Source organism: Papaver somniferum, chromosome 3, assembly GCF_003573695.1.
Source record: "Papaver somniferum cultivar HN1 chromosome 3, ASM357369v1, whole genome shotgun sequence".
Taxonomy (NCBI): Eukaryota; Viridiplantae; Streptophyta; class Magnoliopsida; order Ranunculales; family Papaveraceae; genus Papaver; species Papaver somniferum.
Window position 1 is genome coordinate 44,828,800 of NC_039360.1, and position 26,995 is coordinate 44,855,794.

Consider the following 26,995-nt stretch of genomic DNA (forward strand, 5'->3'; position numbering starts at 1 on the left):
AAATAAGGATCGATAAACTTCAGATAGAGGAGTATTTAGATTACTCCCCTTGATTACAGTCTGTACTTTCAAGGCACAATGTGCCTGAACCTCATCAAGTTTAATAAATATTTTCTTCGTATCAAAAAAAAAAAAAGAGAGGGGTTGCGATTCAAAGTTTTCCGTCTACCCTTTCAAAAAATCAAAACATGCAGACTATGAAAGAGTTGATAGATCTAAGTTATTAGGCTATCTATCAAAAACTAAAACAAGATATGGAAGGCGTTGGAAGAAAAATTAATAATAAATCAAAGTCGTTTAAGTATGTAATGATCTTGATGATCAGTACAGGCAGACTCGGAAAAGTTAACAATTTATTGGTTCTGGATATAGTTGGCAAGCAATCCTCCAACACCGCAATGAGCTTTGCTGAAGACTTGGAAATAGTCTTCATCTGGATGAAAATGGTTTGTATTCCCTTCATTAGTTTGATTCGACTGGTTGTTTGTAGCTAGTTGTGAGGTTGCCTTATTAGCTTTTATTTTTATCTGCAGGAGACGAAAATGCTGCTGTGATGAGTATGCAGGATTCCCCTTTTCTGCAGCCATTTAATATGGTGTGTGTATCTTTGAATTTTGGTCATTGTGTTGTTTTAGTTTTATGTTCTTATTATTTTTTCTCTGTTACCGTGGTTTGTGCATGTTTAGGTCGAATGTTCATGGGATTAAAATTTGTTAAATTAAGCAAAAGAGGTAAAAGATTGATGTTCTGTATTTTCGAGTTTAAAACAACTCCTTTTCCTATTTGAGAATGGTTAATGTGATATGCATGATTTCGGCAAATTTCATGGGGAAAAGGGTTTTATGATTTGTTCTTTGTCTGGGTTTCTGATTTGAACATACACTGATGTTGCAGTATGCTTTGCTTATCTAATTTTCTGTTATAATTTTGAAATAAAAACTTTAGTTTGCTCTATTTGGCTATGGTTTATTGTTATTTCATACGGAAATGAAGTTAAATTAGAATCAGCTGTTGTTCAAATTTTCAGGGCTTGTTCGTACTTGGATTATGGTTCACTTTGACAACTTTATTGTGCATTTCAGGATTTGTTCGTACTAGATGGATGCTTTTAAAAAAGCTATCTTGTGTATTGCCTGTGGAATACTTAAGAACAAGAAAGTTAAATGGAAAAGGCATCACTATACATCCCACAATACATACAAAAGGTATATTGCAGATAAATCCGACGCGTTAACCGACGGGGAGTGGAAAAATCTTGCGAAATTTTGAAATACGGAAGAGCATCAGGTAAAATACATAATTCCATTATGTTTACCAACTAATTTTTTTTTCTGCATTTATTTCTAATTAATTTTGACTTGTGTGTTCATAAGGTACTTTCCAATCGCAATCTCAAGAGTAGAACCCACAATTCTGACTGTGTGTTCATAAGTCTGATCGGGATCTCAAGAGTAGAACGCACCACAAAGTCAAGCACACAATGGGTAGGAGAAACTTCCCTTGTACATACATATGTCCGTTTTTTTACAGTAACTGTCCATTCTTGCAACATTGCTTAGTTTTTGGATCTCGAAATAAATAATTCAGTTCATGGGTTGTTTTTAGATACTGTACTGCTAAAACTTTTAGTCTTAACTTAGGTAGAAGTGAATTAGTATATGGTACTTGAAATTATACAATCTTCTGGTGATTTAAAATCTATGTAGTTGCCTACAACCCGATGATAAGTACCCAATGATATGGCATACCCACTAGCTTTCTAATTCTGCTAGAAGCAACTGACTTTAGCTTACAGTATCCTTTTGTATGAACTTGTAGACTCTGTGAAGCTGTTCATTTTTTTCGTTTGTTTTATCAGTGATCAAGTTTTCTTTCTTTCAAAAGTTTATTAAAAGTTCCGCTAGGGATGGGAGGTCTTAGGAGTAAGAAAACAAAAAATCCACTTAAAACTTTCTAAGAAATCAAATTATTTCGTTTTAAGGTATGCCTTTGACTACAGAATGAGAACTTAGGTTTTATTCTAAACTGCATACTGTACTACTGTAGTTTTTAGACTAAGGTATAGCAGCACTATCGAAGATATTTGGAAATGTTCAATCTTGGGAATAACTGCCTAAACTTAACTGGACTCTATGTACATTCGGCTCCTTAAGAACGTTGTATTTCATGAGAACTAATTATGTATTCGGTGTACCGAATTTGTGGGACTGGTCTCACCATAGTAAACATGAGTCACCTGAGAGAAAAAGTCCTGATGAAAAAACAAAAATGTCAAAAGACTTAGGGTCAAGCACTGTAGTAATCTCACATCTGAGAGAGTTAGGTAAACCCCAGGTGGTCGGTGGAGGGGTGTTGAGGGAAGTGTTAGGCTACTGCGAGCCAGAACTATAAATGCAGTTAGCAATAAACTAGACTTCTATCAGTATGGATCTGTTACTAATGTGCAGTTCCTGATGACGTCATCTGTCGTTCTTTTCTGTTTCGGGCGTCAGTTATGAAGGTTTATCTTAAAAAAAAAGTTTATCACTGAGCGGCTTGATCAATCTTTGACGTCTTGCTTTTTCTTGTTTTTGAGTTTGATGTTTACAGGACTTCCAATTTCGGGTTGTTTTGGTTGAGAACAGCAGTATGTGCAATAAAAAAAATTGTGGTGAGAAGTCAATTCTTCCTATATCATTTGTGAGTAGCTATATTTTCTCGAAACAGTTGAACTTTAATAACGTGGGTTTGACTTGCTTATGCAGATTCTTCCAAATGGCATCGCATGGAACGATCCCATATATTCTGTGAAACGGAAGCGAAGCAATTTTAGTTGACAAGAAGTTAGTTGAAGGACCTAATTCAAATGAAAGATTCCAGTTCTTTATCCCTCTCTATTTGGCCTTTCAGGTAATTTTTCTTCAGCATGGGAGTGGTGATTTTAGATAGCATGTTGAAAGTAATGAGAAACATATCTAGCTGCTTCAGATTGAATATGAAAACGGAAAATGGGTCATTTGTCCAAATATTTTTAAATCACGGTTCAAATGGACGAGTAAAAAATAGTTTTGGTGAAACGGCTAAAAAAAAAATAGTAAAATCACAAGGATGAAACTGGATACATCCTGTGTAAATTAAAAATAAGAAAAAATATTTGAAAATGGGCACGATGAAACTGGTTACATCCTGACTATTTTTACATTTTTGTCCATTTAAACAGTATCAAAATCTAACTGTCCATTTCACCCAGAAATTATTGATTTTGGTCTTTTTAACCAATTTTGTGATGTAAAAAGTATTAACTTTTGGTAACTATTTTCTCAACCGTCTTTCTTTGCTTTTATGCAGTGTTCTAGTGTTAAAACCTATTCAAAGCTTAGGAATGACGCGGAAAGCGAAAATAAGCCTCTGTGGGAATTAAGAGATTTGGGTTTGGCCAATTGCAGGTTCTAAAGTATTATGGACTTTGTATCTGGAAATGAAATCACCTCGTGGTAGTTTTATGAGTTGATCTCGTAGGTTCTTAATCGCATGTGTAAAGTAGCTACACCAGTCTAAATCTTCTTCAGAAGATAGACAGACGACCGTTTTGTTGGATTTGAGTTCTTTTTCTTTTATTCTCTCTAGTATGTTTTCAAGCCTTCTTTTGTGATATATCTTTGTTTTGTTGGAAATCTTCTTTGTTTTTGTTTCTCTTGGTTAAACACTTTCCGGGAAACATTGTGGCGAGGATTAGTTAGATGAATCCTCCAAGTTTCTAATAGCCCTTCAAAGTAGTTTAGTATTTAGTATCGGAACATGGAAACGCTGGCAATGACGTAAACCTCAACTCACTCATCCACACAACTTTTTTATCTCTCATCATAGATTGATTGATTTACCCACTGATCATCACAAATAAGAATGTGATACATTAGGAGATGTCTCTTCTCTAAATGAGAACTGTGATACATTAAGAGGATGCCTCCTTGGTTAGGCACATGTGCTACCACTACTAGACTACTAGTCTCCCACTTTCAGGTACAAGACTCCAAGTAAGTCCAGTCAAGTGGAGAAGAGTGTAAGTGTACCTGGAACAAAATGAAATACAAAAATCAATTTAGTTACAACACTAAAAAAGTAAACTTCTGCTGATCGCTCTTTCAGTTACTAAGAACAACCCAAGTCACAATATAACCTTCGCAAACAGCATCAGCCAGATAATTCAGTAAGTTCTTTAGAAGTCTTTTACCAGTCACAGTTACTTAGACAAAGTTTCTGAACATGGAAAACATAGCTGATCTTCCATTCTTTACCTCCTTTACCTCGGCGAAAGTCTATGGATCACTGGCAAGTCCAAGTGTGTCAAAGCTGCCACCACGGTAAAGTGGGTCTACACCAAGTGACCCCCAGCAACATGGTAAATCTCAACTGGACCCATCAGGTTAAGTTTGTTGTGCCCTTATCCACTAGGTAGATGGTAAATATAAAATAACATGATAGATATAAGATATTTCAGCCATTGAATAAATTGGGTGCAAGCCCTAAACCCTAGTTTTGTACACATAAAGAGAGAATCTAAGGGAGGACTCAAACTAGTCTGTTTTACAAAATGAAACATTTTGGAGTGTGAGATGAGTAGTAGATTAGAACAGGAAACATATAGAGATATGGAAAAAGGTGTTGGGAGAATATTCAGTAATAAATCTAAGTTGTTTAGGATGTTTGTTTGTACCCAAAATTAATTCTTAGGCACCAAACACGATGAAATTGATGATTTAGATGTGAAATTAGGGCTAAGAAACGATAACTAAGGGAGACAGAATTTAACGTGGTTCGGCAAGTGATGCCTACATCCACGGAGGAATCCCATAGGGAGAGTATTGTATTGATATGAGGTTTAAAATAATTGGTTAGCTAACCTAGGATTCCCTATCCTCTTAGGTTTAAGATACATGTATTTATATTGTTTATGTAACCCTAATTAGGTAAACTTCATGTGCAAGCAACTTGGGCAATAAGACTTCTGCAAACATCTAGAATCTTCACGAGTAGACGGGCTTGATTCACGGGCCTTCCGTGTATTTTATACACGGTACAAACATCGCCCCCTCTTAACCTCCAACTTGTTGGGGGTTAAGAAGTTTGTTTTTCCTTCTGCGTCAATCGTTGATGATGAAACACACCCCCAAGACATTATAAAGACATCCCCAACTGCGGTAACCTGCAATAAAATTTGCTCACGTGCTAGGCGAGACTTTTTGCCACGTGGTGGACTTGATGATGCTCGACAGCTTGAGTAGAATGTAGTGTGCTTGCGGCTGGGGTAAGGCTTTTTGCTCGCAATGTAACAAGGCTGTAGCGCTCGCTGCTCGGGCAGGCTGGATGTATTGCTCTTGTTGAGTACGAGTCTTCGGACCAATATTGGGTATTGGGCTCGTTGTCGAGACGAGACTTAATGCTTGCCAAAGTGCAAGTCTTTCATACTCGCGTACAAGACGAGATTTTATGCTTGCGATAAGAGCAAGACTTATGTGCTCACGTGTAAGGTGAGGCTTTAGGTGCTTGCGATGTGATGCAAGGCTAAACATTGAAGGGTCTACGCAATCCTCATCTCGAACTCTCGATCATGTCGTTATTCACGAACCTCGAATTCGATCATGGTACTGCCCCAAGTGCATATATGAGTTTCTTGAACACTGGTATCTTTACTTCCATGTTGTAGGGAATTGAAAGACGATTCCAACGAGCCAAAAATCACTCAATTTGGGCTTAAAACGAAGAACTTATTGACGAAACAAGATTTGAACGAAGCGTACGTGTTGTTGCACACATGGCAATGTTGACTATGCGCATCATGCTGACATGGCAGAGAAGAGGTGACATGACTTTGCTGACATGGCAACTTTTGGTGACGTGGCAGGCTTCAGTTGGTGCAAACCGACCGGAAGTGATAGACATCCCGCGGATTGTCCCACAAGACACAAAACAGTAGGGACGTAATGACCCGGCAGATTTGTATGGGGGTGGGTTTAGTGTGGGTCCCACTCCCTTGTAAGATTGAGGGACAACCCGCGGGATTGGGCCCGCGGGATGTAAATCATTTTCGGCAAACCAACCACTGTTTGCTTGCTGGTGGCATCATCTGCCGACGTGGCGATGCTGACTATTTGCTGAGGTGGCAAGTCCAATGGCTTGGCTTAAGCTCTGAGCGGCTCGAACAACTCGGCTCGGCTTGGCTCTCTTCTTTCTATCACGACTTTCTGCAACACTTATGTATGTTACTTAGTCTCAGGATCGTAACACTTCTGCTACTGTTTTCGCAACAGTTTCTTCAATTGTTCGCAACAGTGTCTTCAACTGTTCGTAACAGTTTCTTCAACTGTTTCGCAACAGTTTCTTCAACATCCTAACGGTTTCTTCAACCTTGTAACGGTTTCTTCAACCTCACAATGGTTTCTTCAACCTTGTAACGGTTTCTTCAACCCTAACTTTTTTTCTTTGCTGATTTTTTTTTAAATCCGTGCATGATTTCTTCCAAACTTCTCTCAATGGAAAAACACAATTGTTTTACAGAATCCCCTTAGTCGGCGCCAATGTTTGTACCCAAAATTAATTCTTAGGCACTAAACACGATGAAATTGATGATTTAGATGTGAAATTAGGGCTAAGAAATGATAAATAAGGGAGACAAAGAATTTAACATGGTTCGGCAAGTAATGCCTACATCCACGGAGGAATCCCAGAGGTAGAGTATTGTATTGATATGATTTATATTGTTTATGTGACCCTAATTAGATAAACTTAATGTGCAAGCAACTTGGGCAACAAGACTTCTGCAAACATCTGGAATCTTCACGAATAGACGAGCTTGATTCGCGGATCTTCCGTGTATTTTATACACAGTACAAACAATGTTGATTTTTAATATGTGCGGACTCGGAAACCTTATGCTTTGTAAATGTGGCGGCTTCTTGATCCCACATTCACATTGACGACCTCAAATTTGGAGCAGAGTGTGAGGAGGATTTTTCCGTCCATGTGGCACAGTCTTTTTTGAGGTAAGAAATTTGTGCAGAATAGTTACTTTTTGATATGTATTTTTCAGCTTTTTCTAGATCTACTTGTTTGTGACTTAGATTTGATAGAATTGATAAATTTTAATTTTGGCAGCAATTTTAATGACCACAAGCTAAAGTCTAGAAAGGTCGAAGACGCTTTGGTAATCTTGAGATAACATTTCAAGAAATTAAGGGCTGCAAGAGCTCACCTCTCACCGGAGTTGTCCAACTAGAAAATGCACATAATCAGGTAGAACTCAATTATTTCTTAGATTGAACTGAAAAACTACATTTTCAATTACTTCAAATATCTTTCACTGTATACTTCAAAAAAAAATTATGATTTGAATGCAACCAATTTTTTTTTTTTGATGATTTTATCTGAAGTTCAACTGTTCAGTTGTTGGTATTTATATTTAGTTCTTAAATTGATTATATAAATCTTACTCAACAAATTCATTCTGCTTTTTCTTGTGTCAAATTTCTGTTTTTTTGTTGATTACTTAATTGATTGATTTTGCTTTTTTTACCCGAGAAGATCTAAATTACTGTGGGATTCAACTTATAGGTTTTTGGTGAGGGAGTTACTTGTCTATTCTGTCTGGCTGTTGTTTTAAATGGAATATTTGCTGGGTTAAGTATCTGAGTATGACATGTTTTCTCTTGGTTTAATTCTTGCAAGTTTTTTATTTTTATGTTAATATCATTTTGAGTTTTATATCTACTTTCTGTGAGCTTCTTGAGACGTGTAAAAACTTCGGCTGAAAAAGCAATGTCATTTGCACAGAGTATTAGGTGATTGGTGACCACCATGAAATCTTTCACTTTTGACTCGTAAAAGTAATTTAGGGTTTTTTTCTTCTCCAAATTATTGCTTTTGAGATGTGCAGAGTTTTGCAACATGCAAAACTATGATGCTAATTAGGTCGAATGTTTGTGTGATTCTTCAATTAAGCAGTAGTTATGTAAATTTAAAAGAGGTAAAAGATTGGTGTTCTTGTTTTGAGTTAAAAACAACTCGTTTTCCTGTTTGAGAATGGTGATTGTGATATGCTTGCTTTTGGCAAATTTTGTTCGTAAAAGGGTTGTATGATTTGTTTGTTATCTGGGTTTCTGGTTGAGAATGCTTGGCGTTAGTAAATTGTCTCTATCAACATATTCTGACATTGCAGTATACTTTGCCCATCTGATCCTCTGTTGTTATAATGAAGAGTCTGTAGTTGTGTATTTTCACTTCGATCTGTTAATTTTGCTTGCATTTTTGAAATAGACACGCTAGTTTGTCTACTTTTGTTAATTCATTTGTGTGACTTTTGCATTGACTGGAAATAATATTATTTTATCTATTTCAGGATTTGTTCGTAATAGATAGATGCTGTAAAAAAAAGCTACCTATACTTAAGAACAAGAAAGCTAAATGGAAAAGACATCACTATACATCCCACTATATAAATGAAACGCGTCTTGCAGATAAACCCACACATTAAACGGCAGGGATTGTAAAGACCTTGCGAAATTTTGAACTACATAAGAGCATCAGGTAAATTTGTAATTCTTGTTCACCCAGTTATGCTCTTCTTTACGTTCATTAATGGCACATCATCTTAGATAATTTGGTGGCTCAGATATTCTAGTGTTTGGTATCTAACCCAGGGTTTGCTCATTTGTAATCTTTCTAATAATGTAAAGCGCTTTTTCTCTCCGCTTGTATTCTTTTTTCCTAATTGAATAGATCACTAGTTATCTCTTCTTCTCTTCATACAATAACATCTCAAGTAACATTTACAAGTTCTTTATTACTCTTTCCAGATATGTATTGTATGTCTATGTAGTACTCTTTTTAGATTGTCGTCATTTGTTGTTATCAAGCTAAGTTTTTGTTACCTCCGTGAAAACTTCATCTGTCAAGTAAAGTGTCTTGGATTTGGACAAGCCCTAGTTGTTTTAAATGAAACCTATGCTTGGTTGAGATCTCTGAGTATTACATGGTTTCTCAGGTTAATTCTTCTCTGTTTTTTATTTTTATATTGATGTCATTTTGATTATCTTATTTCCGAGAGCTTCTTGTAAAAACTTTGGCTGAAAAAACAATGTCAGTTCCATAAACTATTAGGTAATAGGTGGTGACCACCATGAAATCTATCACTTCGACTGTATAAAGTACTTGAGTTTTTTTTTTCCCTTCTGGAGGTTTAAATGCTTTTCTTTATATCTTTTCTCGTCATTATCATTCTGTATGCATGGGTGGTGTTTATAATCATGTTTAACATCTTACCTTAATGTTCTTGTCCTGGTCAATAACTATCTTCTTGTTTGAACTGTAGACACAACACACACTATTACTTCCGTTTCTTCCAGAAATTAAGGAAATCTATGAGAGAAGGGGAATTTGACATGTTCTGTTATGAATCTATGCATGGAAGGCGAGATCATATAGCTATGGCTGCAATGTGCTAGTGGATAGATTTTGGTTCTCTTTGATGCAGGATGAAAAGCTCTCCTTGCAGCGTTCAAAATTCCGCTATATTTGTTTTTGCTTTTGAAGTTACTGTAAAAATTTTGTTCATGATGTGAAACAAGAAAAGGCTGTGGAAAATGGCGCGTTAGGCCTTGTCAGCCAGTTTTCATGTTATAATATCTATATTAAAATCAGTAAATTACAGTTGCTAGTAAGATGAACTAGCAGTGGGTTACTTTGCTAATCTTTTTTGTTGTTGTGCGCTCAAGTATCAAAATGTGAATTTTCCTCATTAATCCCCACTCCTTCATATGAGGATTTTCTCCTCCTAAAAATCAAAGTAAAAGCTAATAATGTGGTCACCAATTACCTAATAGTGTGTGGAAATTATTCCACACACTACTGCTGGACTCTCCGATGAATCAATACCAGAGGACGCTCCGATATTTGAAATTAATCCAGAGAAAAAAGAAATCTTTATGGATTACTAGTAAGGATACATGTGCGATGCACATGCTTGAACTTTTACTCATCCAACAATATTAAATTTGAAAGCCATGAAATTTTTTCCTAAAACAAAAATTTACTATTCTTATTTGTACTCGTTAAGTAGATAATTCAAAGAGCTTTTCAAACATATAAATTTAAAAAAAAATCCGTTGTATATTTTGAAAGATATTAAGTTTTTAAATTTTGTGATTTATTTTAAAGATAATGGTATTTATGTAAATGTTGATGGTGGATTTTAGTTCAGGGCTAAAACTGTAAAACCAAATTTAATGCGCTGACATCCTGCAAAGGGTAAAGCCGTTTGATAAGCGATGAGTACCTCTTCGCTTTATTTATTCGAAGCAATTCAATAAATACACGAAATTCACCCAGAATGGTGCATGCAACAACAATCCCAATTATTCTGTGAATTTTAGCATTATTAATTAATGAATTATTTACCTAGTATTTCCTGTGTTGTTCCTCGCCGAACTCTCATTATTAGCATGACATGACGACTGAGTGTTCACTCTCAGCAGAGTAACATGAATCTCCAAGTGCCAATTTTGAGACATGTACGAAATACCCGTACAGGCTACATCATTCTCTGACAAAAGATAATTTCGAATCGATGCGCTTTCAGCTCGATCGAACGTATTTAATTTCCTTAAGGAAAATCTGGACTGTCCATATCAGTCTCAGAAACGATGGTGGCCACACAAGTTGGCCGCGCAATTTAACAAGTCTAGCCAAACCTCAGCAAGAATGGGCGATTGACGTGATGACCACCGGCGGGCCCACTTTTTCCCTAGACGGTCGAATATCACACGAACACCTCTCAGCACGTCAAACGTCAGCCCTAAAATAGGGTGGTTGCGCTGCTTTGGAAGAAGCTCGACGAGCTTAGACTGTTCAAAGTAGTCTTAAAGTCATCACGACCGTCCAACTTCACCAGCCTGGTTGTACGGCTTAGATCATCCCGCGAATGATCATTGAAATGCCAACGCCCACATTGGCGGCCCCACTTTGTACCCACTTGATCGTTTTTCTCACGACCTAGCCCTAGAGCAATGAACGCTTGCTCGAAGTGAGGCTGGCGTGATGCTTAAAGGGTCGTGGAAACTCCACTAGCGTCTTAAATCGATCACAACCATCCAACTTCGCCAGCATGTTTGGATAGCTTAGATCACACCTAGGACCATCAGGAAGGTGCACATATGTGCATCGTCAGCCCAACGTGGGTCCCACATAATCGATCTCCCTTAAATAGAAGCACGGCTTGCCAAACCGTTTGGCCAAAGTCACGTGTGCGTGACTGTTTCAAAACCCTAATTAGGGTTTGCGGCAATGCACATCTGTCGTAGTTCGATCGCGACCATCCATCTTCGCCAGCCTAAATGGAGGGTGTATATATAGACTCAAGAGGTCCCAAGGATGTCGACGTAATCGCCGTGGTCCCACCTTTGGGGTCGGCCTAGGAAGATTATCGCCCGGCACCTCGAAATGAATGCCAAAAGGAGGCATTCCACACGGCCTTTAATGCTTTGCGGCAATGAATTTCTGTCATAAATCGATCACGGCCACTCATCTTTGCCGGTCAAATTGAGTGGCCTAGATCGAACCTTCATGGGACCGAGAGGTGTAGACATGCACAACAATGGGCCATCTCCACGCATGACCGGTCGGTCTCACCAAAACAAGCACCCATGCTTGAAGTCGATGAAGCCAAAGGGAATGTTGCGCACCTCTTTAAAACCCTAAAAATCTATCAACGGCAGCAAACATGCGTCGTAAATCATCTCGTCCGTCCAACTTTGCCAGCTTGGACGGACGCCTTAGATTTAAAATTAGGCGACCAATGAAGCGCCTCAGTGGTTGATAAGCATGTAAATGCTACATTTTATACTCATATTTAATTAGCTAGGATAAAATATTTTAGTTACTAATACTATTTTAGTGCTTTTGTAGAAAGTACAAGTGAATTCGATCATCCAGCGAATAAACAGCAAAATGTGAGACTTAATGTTGTTTGCGACGAAAATGACAAAATGTGGTTGGCCTGGTAAGAATACAGGCATTCACAAATAGAATGGTAAGATAATCAGCTTGCTATAAGCACTGATTTCTTCCATTGCACAATCAGCACATTGCAATCTAAGCATACACAAGGAATGGCAAGAAAATCAGCTTGCTATAAGCACTGATTTCTTCCATTGCACAATCACATCAAAGCTTCAAATGTATCTAGCCTAGCATTCACAGGAACATAACATTACATGACAGTGAACATTTAACTGACATGACAAATTAACAGTGAACTAACATGACATTGCACATTCAACAGAAACATTAACAGGATATTCTAGAATCTAACAGAACCTTAACAGAATTGAACTAACAGGAGACTAACACAACTAACATGAACATAATTGAAATTAACAATGAACATTTAACAGAAACACTAACAAGATATTGCACAAACATTAACAAAATTTGAACTTAACTGAAATTGAGCTGTGAACTGAAAATTAACATTTTAACAGAACTTGAAAGTTCTGGATGTTGGCTACTCCAAGCATACCTTCTCACACACACCCATAGTCCCAATTTATACCCAATTACATCATTAGGGTTTACACCCTTTTCACCCAAAAATCAGTAGAACTAGGGTTTGGTGAAATTGATTTACCTACTGTTGATGAGATACTCGCTCCATCTCGTCGACCCACTCTTCTCCTGCTTCTTCTCGTTCCTCCCATGCTCCAATTGATGCTTTAATCATCACTTATATCCCCAATTTCTCACCTAGGGTTTCAGTGAGCAGAGAGATGAGAAATTGAGGTTATTAGTGATGCTAAAGAGATGGTACGTGATGGTGATGATGGGCTTAGGTAGAGTAGAGTTGGGGAGAAAATAGTGGAGTGATTTGGGGTGAGGTGGTGGTGATGGAGACGGACATGGTGGTGGTACGGGGTATGGTGGTTCTGCAGAGGGGGGTGATGGAGGAGATGGGTTCGATGGAGAAAGGGGAAGGGTGCGTTTGTTTGGGGTGTAGGTGCTCGGTCGCTAGGGTGTGAGGCGAGTGTATCGAGTTTGATGATCTGCGACGCTGAGCCGTGGGATAGGGAGATGAAAGATCAATCGGACGGTGAGATGAAGTGAAGCTTGTAGCGACCGCTGGATTATATAATACAACAAAATCAACGACGCCAGATGGAGTTAGGTGTTGTAGTGTTAGGCGGAGATATCAAACTTCGATGCACAGCAAGGGAGCGACCGTCGATGCTTCTGAGAACTGATCTGACGGCTGAAGACGCAAGCGGGTATGGATTTGGGTTTTAGGCTTTTGGGTATAGAATATGGGTTTGGGCTTGGAAAACCTTGAGCCCACTTCTTCTTTAAGAACAACTTTCTTCTTCTTGAGCCCATTTCCAGCTTTTTGGACGTGCGCTCCATTCTTTGCGGCTTCCTTGCGTAATTTCTCCCGGCTTTTCACCACTTTTCTGCTCTTTTTGCTCCGCAACTCATCCAATCTTTATTTATTACCTAAAAATGCAAAATTAAGTAAGAAAAATATTTATTCTTGAAAACAATGAAAATACAGAATATGGGATAAAATGTAGAATTAATGCATAAAAGATGAGTTAAATGCCAACAAAAAGGGATAGATAAATACAATATTTGGCACTCATCAAATACCCCCAAACCTGAATTTTACTTGTCCTCAAGTAAAACAAAACTAAGGAAATCCTAACTATACCACTGTCGCTGGTCTCTCGAATGCATTTAGCGTATGCACTAAGCCTTTTAAACCACTAAGTGTCCCTAGTGGACGAGTTGAAGTCTCGTGAAGGTTTACCAGAGGTGTGCCTACAAAACCTAAGGACAAAATATAATCTCATATTCCATCAAACGTGACATGTGCAAAACAGTTAAGCTCACAGCAAAATGGAGATGTCAATCTAGCTATCGAAGGCACAATCCTAGCACTGATAACAAATAAGGACATGTGATAAGAGTGTAAAGTGTATCTACACATGTGTAAAGAAAGATCTGAAGTCATGACTACTAATCACCAAGAGATAGTTTCTCAGGCTAAGAACTGAGGTCGAAATCTAGCTAGCTGTCCGGACTTTACGAGAATTGTGAATGAGTTGGAGGTATTTCACAATTACTCGCGTTGTACATCAATGGCATACACCCTCCTTGCTTATTACAATGAAACAACAAAATGACTATTTACATTGACTATTCTCTTTTTATTTTTGGAACAAGAGATGATGGAATTGATAAATATTTGAATTTTTTTGTATTTTTCTGATATTTTTTTCTCTTTTTTTCTCTCTTTTTTTTTTTTTTTTTTTTTTTTTTTTTTTTTTTTTTTTTTTTGATAGAACACTTTTGATACATAACAAAAGAAAAAAAAATTACATGACACTTTGCAAGAGGTAGCCCTTTTTGATGCACCCAGTTAAATTCGATGGTTGTCTTTCTTAATGTAACCTCCACCTTCTATCCCAACCAACCAAAGAACAAGCTAGTCAAGTTTCGTTCAGTATTCTAAAGTGATTGGCAATCGTAACTTCCTATCAAACACCTTGAAGATCGAGGCCATACATGTATTGGTAGATCGTGCGCGTGCAAATTTCTTATCACAATGTGAATTGTGCTAGAATCAGGGTGCCTAAATATCTAGACTAAGACTCCTAATAAAAATACATATTTGCACAAGAGTCAACATTTCAAGGTAAATGAGCTCCATTTTTTATGATTTTTTCATTTTTTTGAATTTTGATTTTTCAATTTTTTTGGAATTTTTCAATTTTTTCAAAAAGAAGAAGGAGTTCGTTTTCAATTATGGCATATTATCGTGGTATCTACTCTATACCCCCAAACCTAAACTAAACATTGTCCTCAATGTTTCAAAATATGGAAAGGATTAAAATGCAACATATGGAAAGGGACATGCTGAGTAGAGTAAAAGGAGAGAGAATACCCGATTTCGGCGAAAGCAGAATTAAAACTCCGTTATTCAAGGCAAAAATCCAACATATTTCAGCCGAGATCATATTGGATTAGCAAAATATATACAAAAGGAGCAAAAGTGTTTTTTAAAAAATTTATCTACTGGATTATATACAAAAAATCACCATACACCAAAAGTCTAAAGAGTTGAGGATCAACCCAAAAGAAAAAGTGTAGAGACATGGAAAGTTTCAAAACACTAAAATTGGACTTAAATGGGAGAAAAATAAAACTTTTTTTTTTTTTTTTTTTTTTTAGAAAAAGAAAATAAAATTTGGTTTTTGAATGGGAGCAAAGGAAATTTTTGTTTTTTGTTTTTTGTTTTTTTTTTTTTTTTTTTAAAAAGAAAATAAAATTTGGTTTTTGAATGGGAGCAAGCCCACTGTTTGTCCTCTAATGGAATGGAAGCTGCGGCCTACGAAAATCCAAGTTTTAATTTTGAAAGTTTAATTTGGCCCAGTTGGTTAAGGCCCGACGTTTGTTTTAAAACTTTGGTTTCGAGGTCCACTCTTGAGTGGAAGCAAGTCCACAATCAGTTATAAGCTCAGCTGGGTTTAAACCCAGAGTCCAAAATACAAGTCCAATGGAAGAATTTAAACAAGCCCACACAAAATAAATACAAGCCCACAAATTAAACAAACAAGCCCACAAATAAATTATTACAAACCCAAAATAGAAAAATAAAAAGCCCAAAAAATTGGGTTAATTATTACAAGCCCACAATTAAAGAAATTTGGAAGCCCACAGGTTGGGTTCTCTCAATGGAATGGGTTTAGGCTTACCTTTTTAGCACAGCCCAGCTGCTCTGATATTGTTGCAAAAACCCAGTTGGGTTTTGGTTCTTTTCCTTGGTGGCGTCCCAGCAGAGGAAAAACAGGTTCAGAACAGCAGGTCCAACAACAAATGAAGTGAAGCAGATGCAAATGCTAAGAAATGAAATACAAAATAGCTAAAGAAAAACACAGATAAAACACAGCACCAATCCCCGGCAGCGGCGCCAAAAACTTGGTGGACCCGGGAAAGCGTATAAAATTGAAGCGAAATGAAACGCGGGGGCCTACAGTAATACCGCAAGTGCACGGTCGTCGGTTGTAGCTCGTGCAAGTACGGGTCGATCCACAGAGATCGGGTGTGTTTGGAGTGTTTCAACTATTTGGGTTCCTAAATTGTTGTTGGGCTTTGAATACCCTTTGAGTGAATTGGGCTTAATGGGTTTGTTTTTAACAATGAAATACTTTAGGCCTTTGAATTGAACTGAGCCTTGGACTCAGTTGGTTTGGTCTTGGGCTTTTGAGTTTAGGCTTATGGATTAAGCCCACAGGTTGGTTGAATTGGGCTTTGATTTTTAATGAACTGGGCTTCAACTTTTGGTTCAAACCTGGGCTTGGTAACTGTGAAGCAGTTTGGGCTTTGGTCTTTTGATGAGCTCAAGTTGTGCTCTGGGATTTTGGGCTCAATGGGATTGATCTAACAGTGGACTGTGGGCTGGGCTTTGGAGAGGAAGCAGCAGCAGTGGCAGAGAAGGCAATGCAGCAGCTGCACAAGCAGTGCACAACAGCACAAGGCCAAGAAGAAGGAAAGGCAGTTAACAGGAAAAGAAATAGCAGCAGGGGAAAAAAAACAGTACAATGCAGCAGTGCAATGCAGCAAGGCAAGTGCACAGCAGCAGTGCAAGGCAAGTGAGAAAGAGAGCAATGCAGCAGCAGACAACAGCAACAGCAGCAGTGGGGGAAGGAAAGCAAAACAGTGGCCAAAGGCCAAAGATGGAAGCAAACCAGAGAGGCAACAGAGTTGCAGGAACAGCAAAAACTAAACATATTAAAAACTAAACAACAACAAAACAGTGAACAAAAACAAAACAAAACAAGATGAACCAAGGCCTAAGGCCAAGGGCAAGGGTGATAATGAAACTGAAAAGAAGCAATACTAAGGCAAGAATACAGGCATTCACAAATAGAATGGTAAGATAATCAGCTTGCTATAAGCACTGATTTCTTCCATTGCACAATCAGCACATTGCAATCTAAGCATACACAAGGAATGGCAAGAAAATCAGCTTGCTATAAGCACTGATTTCTTCCATTGCACAATCACATCAAAGCTTCAAATGTATCTAGCCTAGCATTCACAGGAACATAACATTACATGACAGTGAACATTTAACTGACATGACAAATTAACAGTGAACTAACATGACATTGCACATTCAACAGAAACATTAACAGGATATTCTAGAATCTAACAGAACCTTAACAGAATTGAACTAACAGGAGACTAACACAACTAACATGAACATAATTGAAATTAACAATGAACATTTAACAGAAACACTAACAGGATATTGCACAAACATTAACAAAATTTGAACTTAACTGAAATTGAGCTGTGAACTGAAAATTAACATTTTAACAGAACTTGAAAGTTCTGGATGTTGGCTACTCCAAGCATACCTTCTCACACACACCCATAGTCCCAATTTATACCCAATTACATCATTAGGGTTTACACCCTTTTCACCCAAAAATCAGTAGAACTAGGGTTTGGTGAAATTGATTTACCTACTGTTGATGAGATACTCGCTCCATCTCGTCGACCCACTCTTCTCCTGCTTCTTCTCGTTCCTCCCATGCTCCAATTGATGCTTTAATCATCACTTATATCCCCAATTTCTCACCTAGGGTTTCAGTGAGCAGAGAGATGAGAAATTGAGGTTATTAGTGATGCTAAAGAGATGGTACGTGATGGTGATGATGGGCTTAGGTAGAGTAGAGTTGGGGAGAAAATAGTGGAGTGATTTGGGGTGAGGTGGTGGTGATGGAGACGGACATGGTGGTGGTACGGGGTATGGTGGTTCTGCAGAGGGGGGTGATGGAGGAGATGGGTTCGATGGAGAAAGGGGAAGGGTGCGTTTGTTTGGGGTGTAGGTGCTCGGTCGCTAGGGTGTGAGGCGAGTGTATCGAGTTTGATGATCCGCGACGCTGAGCCGTGGGATAGGGAGATGAAAGATCAATCGGACGGTGAGATGAAGTGAAGCTTGTAGCGACCGCTGGATTATATAATACAACAAAATCAACGACGCCAGATGGAGTTAGGTGTTGTAGTGTTAGGCGGAGATATCAAACTTCGATGCACAGCAAGGGAGCGACCGTCGGATGCTTCTGAGAACTGATCTGACGGCTGAAGACGCAAGCGGGTGTGGATTTGGGTTTTAGGCTTTTGGGTATAGAATATGGGTTTGGTCTTGGAAAACCTTGAGCCCACTTCTTCTTTAAGAACAACTTTCTTCTTCTTGAGCCCATTTCCAGCTTTTTGGACGTGCGCTCCATTCTTTACGGCTTCCTTGCGTAATTTCTCCCGGCTTTTCACCACTTTTCTGCTCTTTTTGCTCCGCAACTCATCCAATCTTTATTTATTACCTAAAAATGCAAAATTAAGTAAGAAAAATATTTATTCTTGAAAACAATGAAAATACAGAATATGGGATAAAATGTAGAATTAATGCATAAAAGATGAGTTAAATGCCAACAAAAAGGGATAGATAAATACAATATTTGGCACTCATCACCTAGTCTCTCCGCCCAACGGAATACTACAACAACGACGAACCCGCAAGAAGACGTGTTAGATGCTCCACGACAGCTGCAAGATGACACCAACTCCACAACTGATGAGCTCGAAATCGTTAACATCGGGAACGGGGAATCTCCTAGGACTATCTCCATTAGCTCAACCTTATGTACGGATGAACGCATGAAGCTCGTGGAACTTCTCAAAGAGTACCAGGACATATTCGCTTGGACGTATGAAGAAATGCCCGGTTTAAATGAAAAATTGGTCACTCATCGTCTACATGTCATACCTGGATCCAAGCCGGTTAAACAGTCTTCAAGGCAGTTCAGACACGAGTAAAAAAGAAAAACGGACAGATCAGGTGCTACGTGGATTTCAGAGACATGAACAGATACTTCCCCAAAGACGATTTTCCTCTACCTAAAATCGACATGTTAGTAGATTCAACCAGTGGACACGGCATGTTCTCCTTCATGGGTGGATATAGCGGCTACAATCAGATAAGGATGTATGAGCATGATGCGAGTAAGATATCTTTTCGAACTCCTCTCGGAAATTTTTATTATACTGTAATGCCAATTGGTTAATGCCGGTGCAACGTATCAACGCGCTATGACGACAATCTTCCACGACATGATGCATAAGCAAGTTGAGAACTACGTGGATGATATAGTAGTCAAATCAAAAGCTTGGGCGGCCCACATAGGAGTCTTACGACAAGTGTTTGAAAGGTGACTGCTGAGGGAATCAAAGTGGACCTATCCAATACCTAAGCTATCCTCACGATGCTGCCTCTGCGAACTGTGAAGGAACTCCAAAGCTTCATGGGAAAGGTGAACTACAGTTTATACCTGGTTTAAGCCCAGCTTGTTGCTTCATTCACCCTCTTGCTGAAGAAAGGAGTAAGTTTCGTCTGGACCGCACTACAACAGGAAGCGTTTCGGAAGATTCAACGAATATTGTCATCTCCAAATCATCATAAAGGGTTCGCCTATTATGTCAGCCCGGATGAGAGAGAGCCCGGGACATCTTCATATCTACTGGAGCCGACACCTCAAGGGATAAGCCTCAAGAAGATAACGATGTCCACATCATCATGTCGAAAAAGAATCCGCAGCTTGGGCGAATCACTCTGTCAGACTTAAGAGGAATGTTTCAGCGAAACAACGAACATCCAAATGATTATGTCAAGAGGTCCCGAATTCAGGCATTGGAGGGTCACGATTCAAATGTGACTGAATAAAAAGCGGTGTAATTGTGCATCAATAGGATGGTATCTGTCTATCGTGCTTTGTCGAAGAACCCGCGCTTTCAGACATCCTCTGAACTCCGTGAAGATGCTAAACGCTCAGTTGCGACAGCACCTGCCCTGCTAGAAAGAATAAGCCTGCCAGTAATGAAGAGCCTCATGATGATGTTCATGGAAGCATACATCTCACCAATAGGCAATACAACCTTCATCTTTCTGTAAGCAGTTTCGCTGAAGCATCAAGAAGAAAACCACCGAGATACAACATCTTGCGCGTCCAAAATCGCCAACTCCAACTCCAGTACCACATGCACGACTGCCACAATGATGAAACAACGTCCAACATATTCCATATCTGTATCGACGGCAGAAACATCAATGAGAGACACTTTCAGAATTTCGTCTCCCGTAGAATAAGTAGTTGCGTTACCAAAGGAGATTGCACCTGGGACTTAAGAGGTACATACAAATTCTCCATGAAAAGAGCTTCATCATATTTTCAGAGCCTATTAGTTAAGTCATTTTCATGAAGGAACTTCCCTACTCCTCAAAGACACGATCCAAAGTTTATAATGGCAGAGGAGTGTGATTTGGGACTGCTTAGCACTACCCATCTCAAAGATGGTAAATTTATAGAGATGCAAGCACGCTATCATTATGATTCCAAGATGTCAAAAGAAGAGGATATACTCAAGAGAGCAGACGTATTTTCAAAGACCAGTGATATTCCTGGACGTTTATGAAACACAACGCAGATGTAAAGACGGCCTCATGAACCCAGTGTGACAACGTCCATCAAGTCGAAGGCTCAGTGGATACTCGTGGGCAGGGGACTATTTCCCTCTTTTTCATTCCATGAGGAAACATCAAGGAAGCTATCGATTCCATCATTAGCTTCTCCCTCGAGACAAGCTCTACCACTGTATGAAGACCGCCAATGCCCGAGCTTCACCATAGCAACAACCACTACGGAGAGAGGTAATCCGAACTTCTGCATATTTTATTTTCCCACGGAGAAGTAATAGAGTCACGAAGGAGAGATGGCGATATCTTTATATGGTAAACCCACCGACCATACAAGATAGAACCATATAAATCACACTTGGAGACTGAGGCTCAGCATGAAATTCCTGCGCCGTCAGTCAAGGACTTATTCAACACAAGAGAGATGGTCAATCAAGAAGCATGTAATTCGCAAGGGGAAGTCAAACTGAAGAAGAAGCCGCTTCAACGCTCCCTCTAGCAGAAGCCGCTTCAACGCTCTCTCCTGAAGAAGCCACTTCAACGCTCTCTCAGGAAGAAGGTGCTTCAATGCTCTCTCCTGAAGAAGCCACTTCAACACTCTCTCAGGAAGAAGGCGTTTCAACTTTTTCTCCAGAAGAAGGCACTTCAACTCTCTCCAGAAGAAGGCGTTTTGGTGTGACAAGCAAAGACACACAAAAGCTTGCAAGTATACAAGGCCAAGTTATGATATAGAAGGTAAGCAGGGGGTCAGTCCACAGGGAGTGGGAGCATACAAGAGAAACCTAAGCTAACAATGGTGACAATGCACTATGGCAGTGAGCAAAGCAAGGTAAATAGCATGAACCAAGGGTGCAAGGTAAAGCAGCAAAGAAACAGCTAAGAAAACAGCAAGGTAAAGCAGCAAAGAACCAAGGCTTGGAAGCCAAGGGCAAGGTGAGGATTGTGCACTGACTTCAGTGCACAAAAGGCTTCAAAGTGCAAGAAAAAAAAGGCAAGAAAATAAACTGAATTGAAAGCACACAGAACTGAAAATGTAAGTGACTGAGAAGGAATTGGTGGGTAAGCCAAGGCTTAGGATCCACCTTGTGTCCTAACCAAATGACATGTTTCTAGGTTGAGTTTGATCCTATGCATACATCTAGAAATAGAAGAATACTAAATTGCTCAATAGTCTGCCCCTAGCATTGGCTGTCTTTTGACAGCACAGCCAATCACAGGCACTATGTGCATTGGTATCTCCCATTTGCTCAAGCAAAACAGAGCATGGAAGTAACTATCCTAGCTTCTAGTCACTTGACAGTGCACAAGGCTTCAGCTGAGCCTTGGCCTAATGCTATTTAGCTCATGCTAAACATGGATAAAGCAATAACATTCATCATATGTGATAATTCAGATACAACTAGCAACATTTGAGATAACTAAAAACATATGCAACTTTCAACTGTCAACAGTTATGCAAAAATCAGAAATTGGAATTGCAAAATTAAAATAATTCTCTACTGGCTAGTCCAGAGAGATACACAGTGTCTTTCACACACTCCACATAACACCAATTTATACCCCCCCTATCAGAATTAGGGTTCACATCCCCTTTTCCCCAAAATTAGAAAATCAGGTGAAATTGATTTACCTAATGTTGATGAGATACTCGCTCCATCTCGTGCTCCAATTGCTACTCTAACATCAACTTATATCTTCAATTTCTCACCTAGGGTTTCAGTCAGCAGAGATGAGAAATTGAGGAGATTAGTTGATGAAAAAGAGGTAAAACGTGATAGTGATGATGGGTTTAGGTGTGGTGGTGATAGAGTGATTTGGGGAGAAGATAGTGGAGTGATTTGGGGGAAGGTAGTGGTGATGGAGACGGACATGGTGGTACTGTTGCAGAGAGGGGGGGGAAAGATGGTTTCGATGGATTTGGGAGAAGGGTGTGTTTGGCTAATGGGTGTAGGGTTCGGGTACTAGGGTGTGTTTGGCTAATGGGTGTAGGGTTCGGGTACTAGGGTGTTGAGCAGGTGTAGAGGATTTTGATGTTTCGCGAAGCTGGACCGATGGATGGGAAGATGGTAGGTGGATCTGACGGCGATGCGGAGGCAGGCGATGAGCGACCGTCGGATGAAGAGATACAACGAAACGAACGGTACTTGATGGAGTTAGGTACTGTAGTGTAAGGCGGAGATATCAAACTTCGATGCACAGCAAGGGAGCGACCGTTGGATGATGAGATGGATCCAATCTAACGGCTGAGAATGGAGGCGGGTATGGATATAGAAAATGGGTTTGGGTAAGGGTTTGGGCTTGGAAAACCTTGAGCCCACTTCTTCTTTAAGAGCAACTTTCTTCTTCTTGAGCCCATTTCCAGCTTTTTGGACGTGCGCTCCATTCTTTGCGGCTTCCTTGCGTAATTTCTCCCGGCTTTTCACCACTTTTCTGCTCTTTTTGCTCCGCAAGTCATCCAGACTTTATTTATTACCTAAAAATGCAAAATTAAGTAAGAAAAATATTTATTCTTGAAAACAATGAAAATACAGAATATGGGATAAAATGTAGAATTAATGCATAAAAGATGAGTTAAATGCCAACAAAAAGGGATAAATATATACAATATTTGGCACTCATCAAATACCCCCAAACCTGAATTTTACTTGTCCTCAAGTAAAACAAAACTAAGGAAATCCTAACTATACCACTGTCGCTGGTCTCTCGAATGCATTTAGCGTATGCACTAAGCCTTTTAAACCACTAAGTGTCCCTAGTGGACGAGTTAAGTCTCGTGAAGGTTTGCTTAGAACGCACCTACAAAGTTCTAGGTCAAAATATAAGCTCAGATTCCATCAAATGTGACATGTGCAAAACAGTTTAAGCTCACAGCAAAATGGAGATGTCAATCTAGCTATCGAAGGCACAATCCTAGCACTGATAACAAAAAAAGACATGTGATAAGAGTGTAAAGTGTATCTACACATGTGTAAAGAAAGATCTGAAGTTATGACTACTAATCACCAAGAGATAGTTTCTCAGGCTAAGAACTGAGGTCGAAATCTAGCTAGCTGTCCGGACTTTACGAGAATTGTGAATGAGTTGGAGGTATTTCACAATTACTCGCGTTGTACATCAATGGCATACACCCTCCTTGCTTATTACAATAAAACACAAAAGATGACTCTTTACATGACTCTTATTTACATTGACTACTCTCTTTTATTTTTGGAACAAGAGAGAATGGAATTGATAAATACTTGATTTTTTTTTATTTATTTTTTTTTGAATAAGGAAACACTTTTGATACATATACAAAAGGAAACAAAAGATTACATGACACTTTGCAAGAGGTATCCCTTTTTGATGCACCCAGTTAAATTCGATGGTTGTCTTTCTTAATGTAACCTCCACCTTCTATCCCAACCAACCAAAGAACAAGCTAGTCAAGTTTCGTTCAGTATTCTAAAGTGATTGGCAATCGTGACTTCCTATCAAACACCTTGAAGATCGAGGCTATACATGTATTGGTAGATCGTGCGCGTGCAAATTTCTTATCACTATGTGAATTGTGCTAGAATCAGGGTGCCTAAATATCTAGACTAAGACTCCTAATAAAAATACATATTTGCACAAGAGTCAACATTTCAAGGTAAATGAGCTCCATTTTTATGATTTTTTTCAATTTTTTAATTTTTTTCAATTTTTTTGGAATTTTTCAATTTTTTTCAAAAAGAAAAAGGAGTTCGTTTTTCAATTATGGCAAATTATCATGGTATCTACTCTATACCCCCAAACCTAAACTAAACATTGTCCTCAATGTTTCAAAATATGGAAACAATTATAAAACAATATATGAAGAGGAACATGCTGAGTAGAGTAAAAGGAGAGAGAATACCCGATTGTACGGTGGCAGCTCGATTAAAACTCCGTTATTCAAGGCAAAAATCCATCATATTAGGAGTCACAATGGATGAGCACAAAATATACACAAAGGAAAATTTAACTAACACATTATCTACAAGAAAATTTGGTTTTTAATGGGATTGGACTTTTTGGAAAAAAATTTGGTTTTGTTGGGAAACATTTGGTTTTGATGGGAAAACGAAAGATTTTGGTTTTTGGTTTAAAATTGGGCTTTGGAAAATTTTTTGAACTAAACCTAGCATAAATTAGCACAACTCATAAAAGAAAATAAAAACAATAATAATAATTAAGACAAGCCCATAAAAGAAAAAAGAAAAATAAAAGAAAAATAGAAAAAAAATAAAAAAAATAATTACAGTCCCAAATATAAAAAAAAAAAGAAAAAGAAAATAAATAAAAATTATTACAATCCCAAATAAATAATTAAATTAATTATTACAAGCCCGAATTTGAATTTAAATGAGGCCCAAGTGGGTTAACTCATGGGTTAGGCTTACTTGGTTTTTGGAGGGAAGCCCAAAAATAGGCTTTTAGTCCCCTTTTAGTTGCACAGCCCAGTTGGGCTTTAGGATCGTCCTAAGCAGCTCACGCTCAAGCCCAGCAGCAATTGAAGTGACTCAGCAACACAGGCCCAGCAGAGTCTGCAGCGAAGCCCAGCTCAGTTGGTTCAAGCCCAGCAACAAGGGTTGGAACAGAGCCCAGCAGCAGAGGGTGCACAAGCCCGGCAGCAAAGAAATAGGCGAGCCCAGTTGACAGCTTCAGTTGGCAGCCCAGTTGGCAGCAGCAGGCTTTGGCAGCAGCAGGCTTTGGCAGCAGCAGGCTTTGGCTTGGCAGCAGCAACAGCACAGCACAGCTTGGCAGAGAAGGCACCAGCAGCAGCAGCACAGCCAAGGTGGTACCTGCAATGATCACAGAGTGCAAAGATAGTCAGCCAAGATAGTCAGGCCAACCCTGCAAAGATAGTCAGGCAAGTGTGCAATGATCTGCTGCAATGTTTGCAAGCAGAGGGTTGCAATGATAGTGAAGCAGGCATGCAATGGTTGCAAGGCAGAGATGTTAATGGAACTCAGCAGTGGCAACACCACTCCCCGGCAGCGGCGCCAAAAACTTGGTGTGACAAGCAAAGACACACAAAAGCTTGCAAGTATACAAGGCCAAGTTATGATATAGAAGGTAAGCAGGGGGTCAGTCCACAGGGAGTGGGAGCATACAAGAGAAACCTAAGCTAACAATGGTGACAATGCACTATGGCAGTGAGCAAAGCAAGGTAAATAGCATGAACCAAGGGTGCAAGGTAAAGCAGCAAAGAAACAGCTAAGAAAACAGCAAGGTAAAGCAGCAAAGAACCAAGGCTTGGAAGCCAAGGGCAAGGTGAGGATTGTGCACTGACTTCAGTGCACAAAAGGCTTCAAAGTGCAAGAAAAAAAAGGCAAGAAAATAAACTGAATTGAAAGCACACAGAACTGAAAATGTAAGTGACTGAGAAGGAATTGGTGGGTAAGCCAAGGCTTAGGATCCACCTTGTGTCCTAACCAAATGACATGTTTCTAGGTTGAGTTTGATCCTATGCATACATCTAGAAATAGAAGAATACTAAATTGCTCAATAGTCTGCCCCTAGCATTGGCTGTCTTTTGACAGCACAGCCAATCACAGGCACTATGTGCATTGGTATCTCCCATTTGCTCAAGCAAAACAGAGCATGGAAGTAACTATCCTAGCTTCTAGTCACTTGACAGTGCACAAGGCTTCAGCTGAGCCTTGGCCTGATGCTATTTAGCTCATGCTAAACATGGATAAAGCAATAACATTCATCATATGTGATAATTCAGATACAACTAGCAACATTTGAGATAACTAAAAACATATGCAACTTTCAACTGTCAACAGTTATGCAAAAATCAGAAATTGGAATTGCAAAATTAAAATTGTTCTAATTCTCTACTGGCTAGTCCAGAGAGATACACAGTCTTTCACACACTCCACATAACACCAATTTATACCCCCCCTATCAGAATTAGGGTTCACAGCCCCTTTTCCCCAAAATCAGAAAATCAGGTGAAATTGATTTACCTAATGTTGATGAGATACTCGCTCCATCTCGTCGACCCACTCTCCAATTACTTCTTCTCGTTCATCTCCTGCTCCAATTGCTGCTCTAACATCAACTTATATCTTCAATTTCTCACCTAGGGTTTCAGTCAGCAGAGATGAGAAATTGAGGAGATTAGTTGATGAAAAAGAGGTAAAACGTGATAGTGATGATGGGTTTAGGTGTGGTGGTGATAGAGTGATTTGGGGAGAAGATAGTGGAGTGATTTGGGGGAAGGTAGTGGTGATGGAGACGGACATGGTGGTACTGTTGCAGAGAGGGGGGGGAAAGATGGTTTCGATGGATTTGGGAGAAGGGTGTGTTTGGCTAATGGGTGTAGGGTTCGGGTACTAGGGTGTTGAGCAGGTGTAGAGGATTTTGATGTTTCGCGAAGCTGGACCGATGGATGGGAAGATGGTAGGTGGATCTGACGGCGATGCGGAG

At 39.2% G+C, this 26,995-nt stretch overlaps 1 long non-coding RNA gene across 1 annotated transcript; it reads left to right on the plus strand.

The window, feature by feature from the left end:
• The first annotated feature begins 7,164 nt into the window (after positions 1 to 7,164).
• Positions 7,165 to 9,632, plus strand: LOC113361214. Its single transcript, XR_003365008.1, has 3 exons — positions 7,165 to 7,269; positions 8,372 to 8,559; positions 9,344 to 9,632. It is a non-coding gene; the product is annotated as an uncharacterized LOC113361214 (long non-coding RNA).
• The last annotated feature ends 17,363 nt before the right edge of the window (positions 9,633 to 26,995 follow it).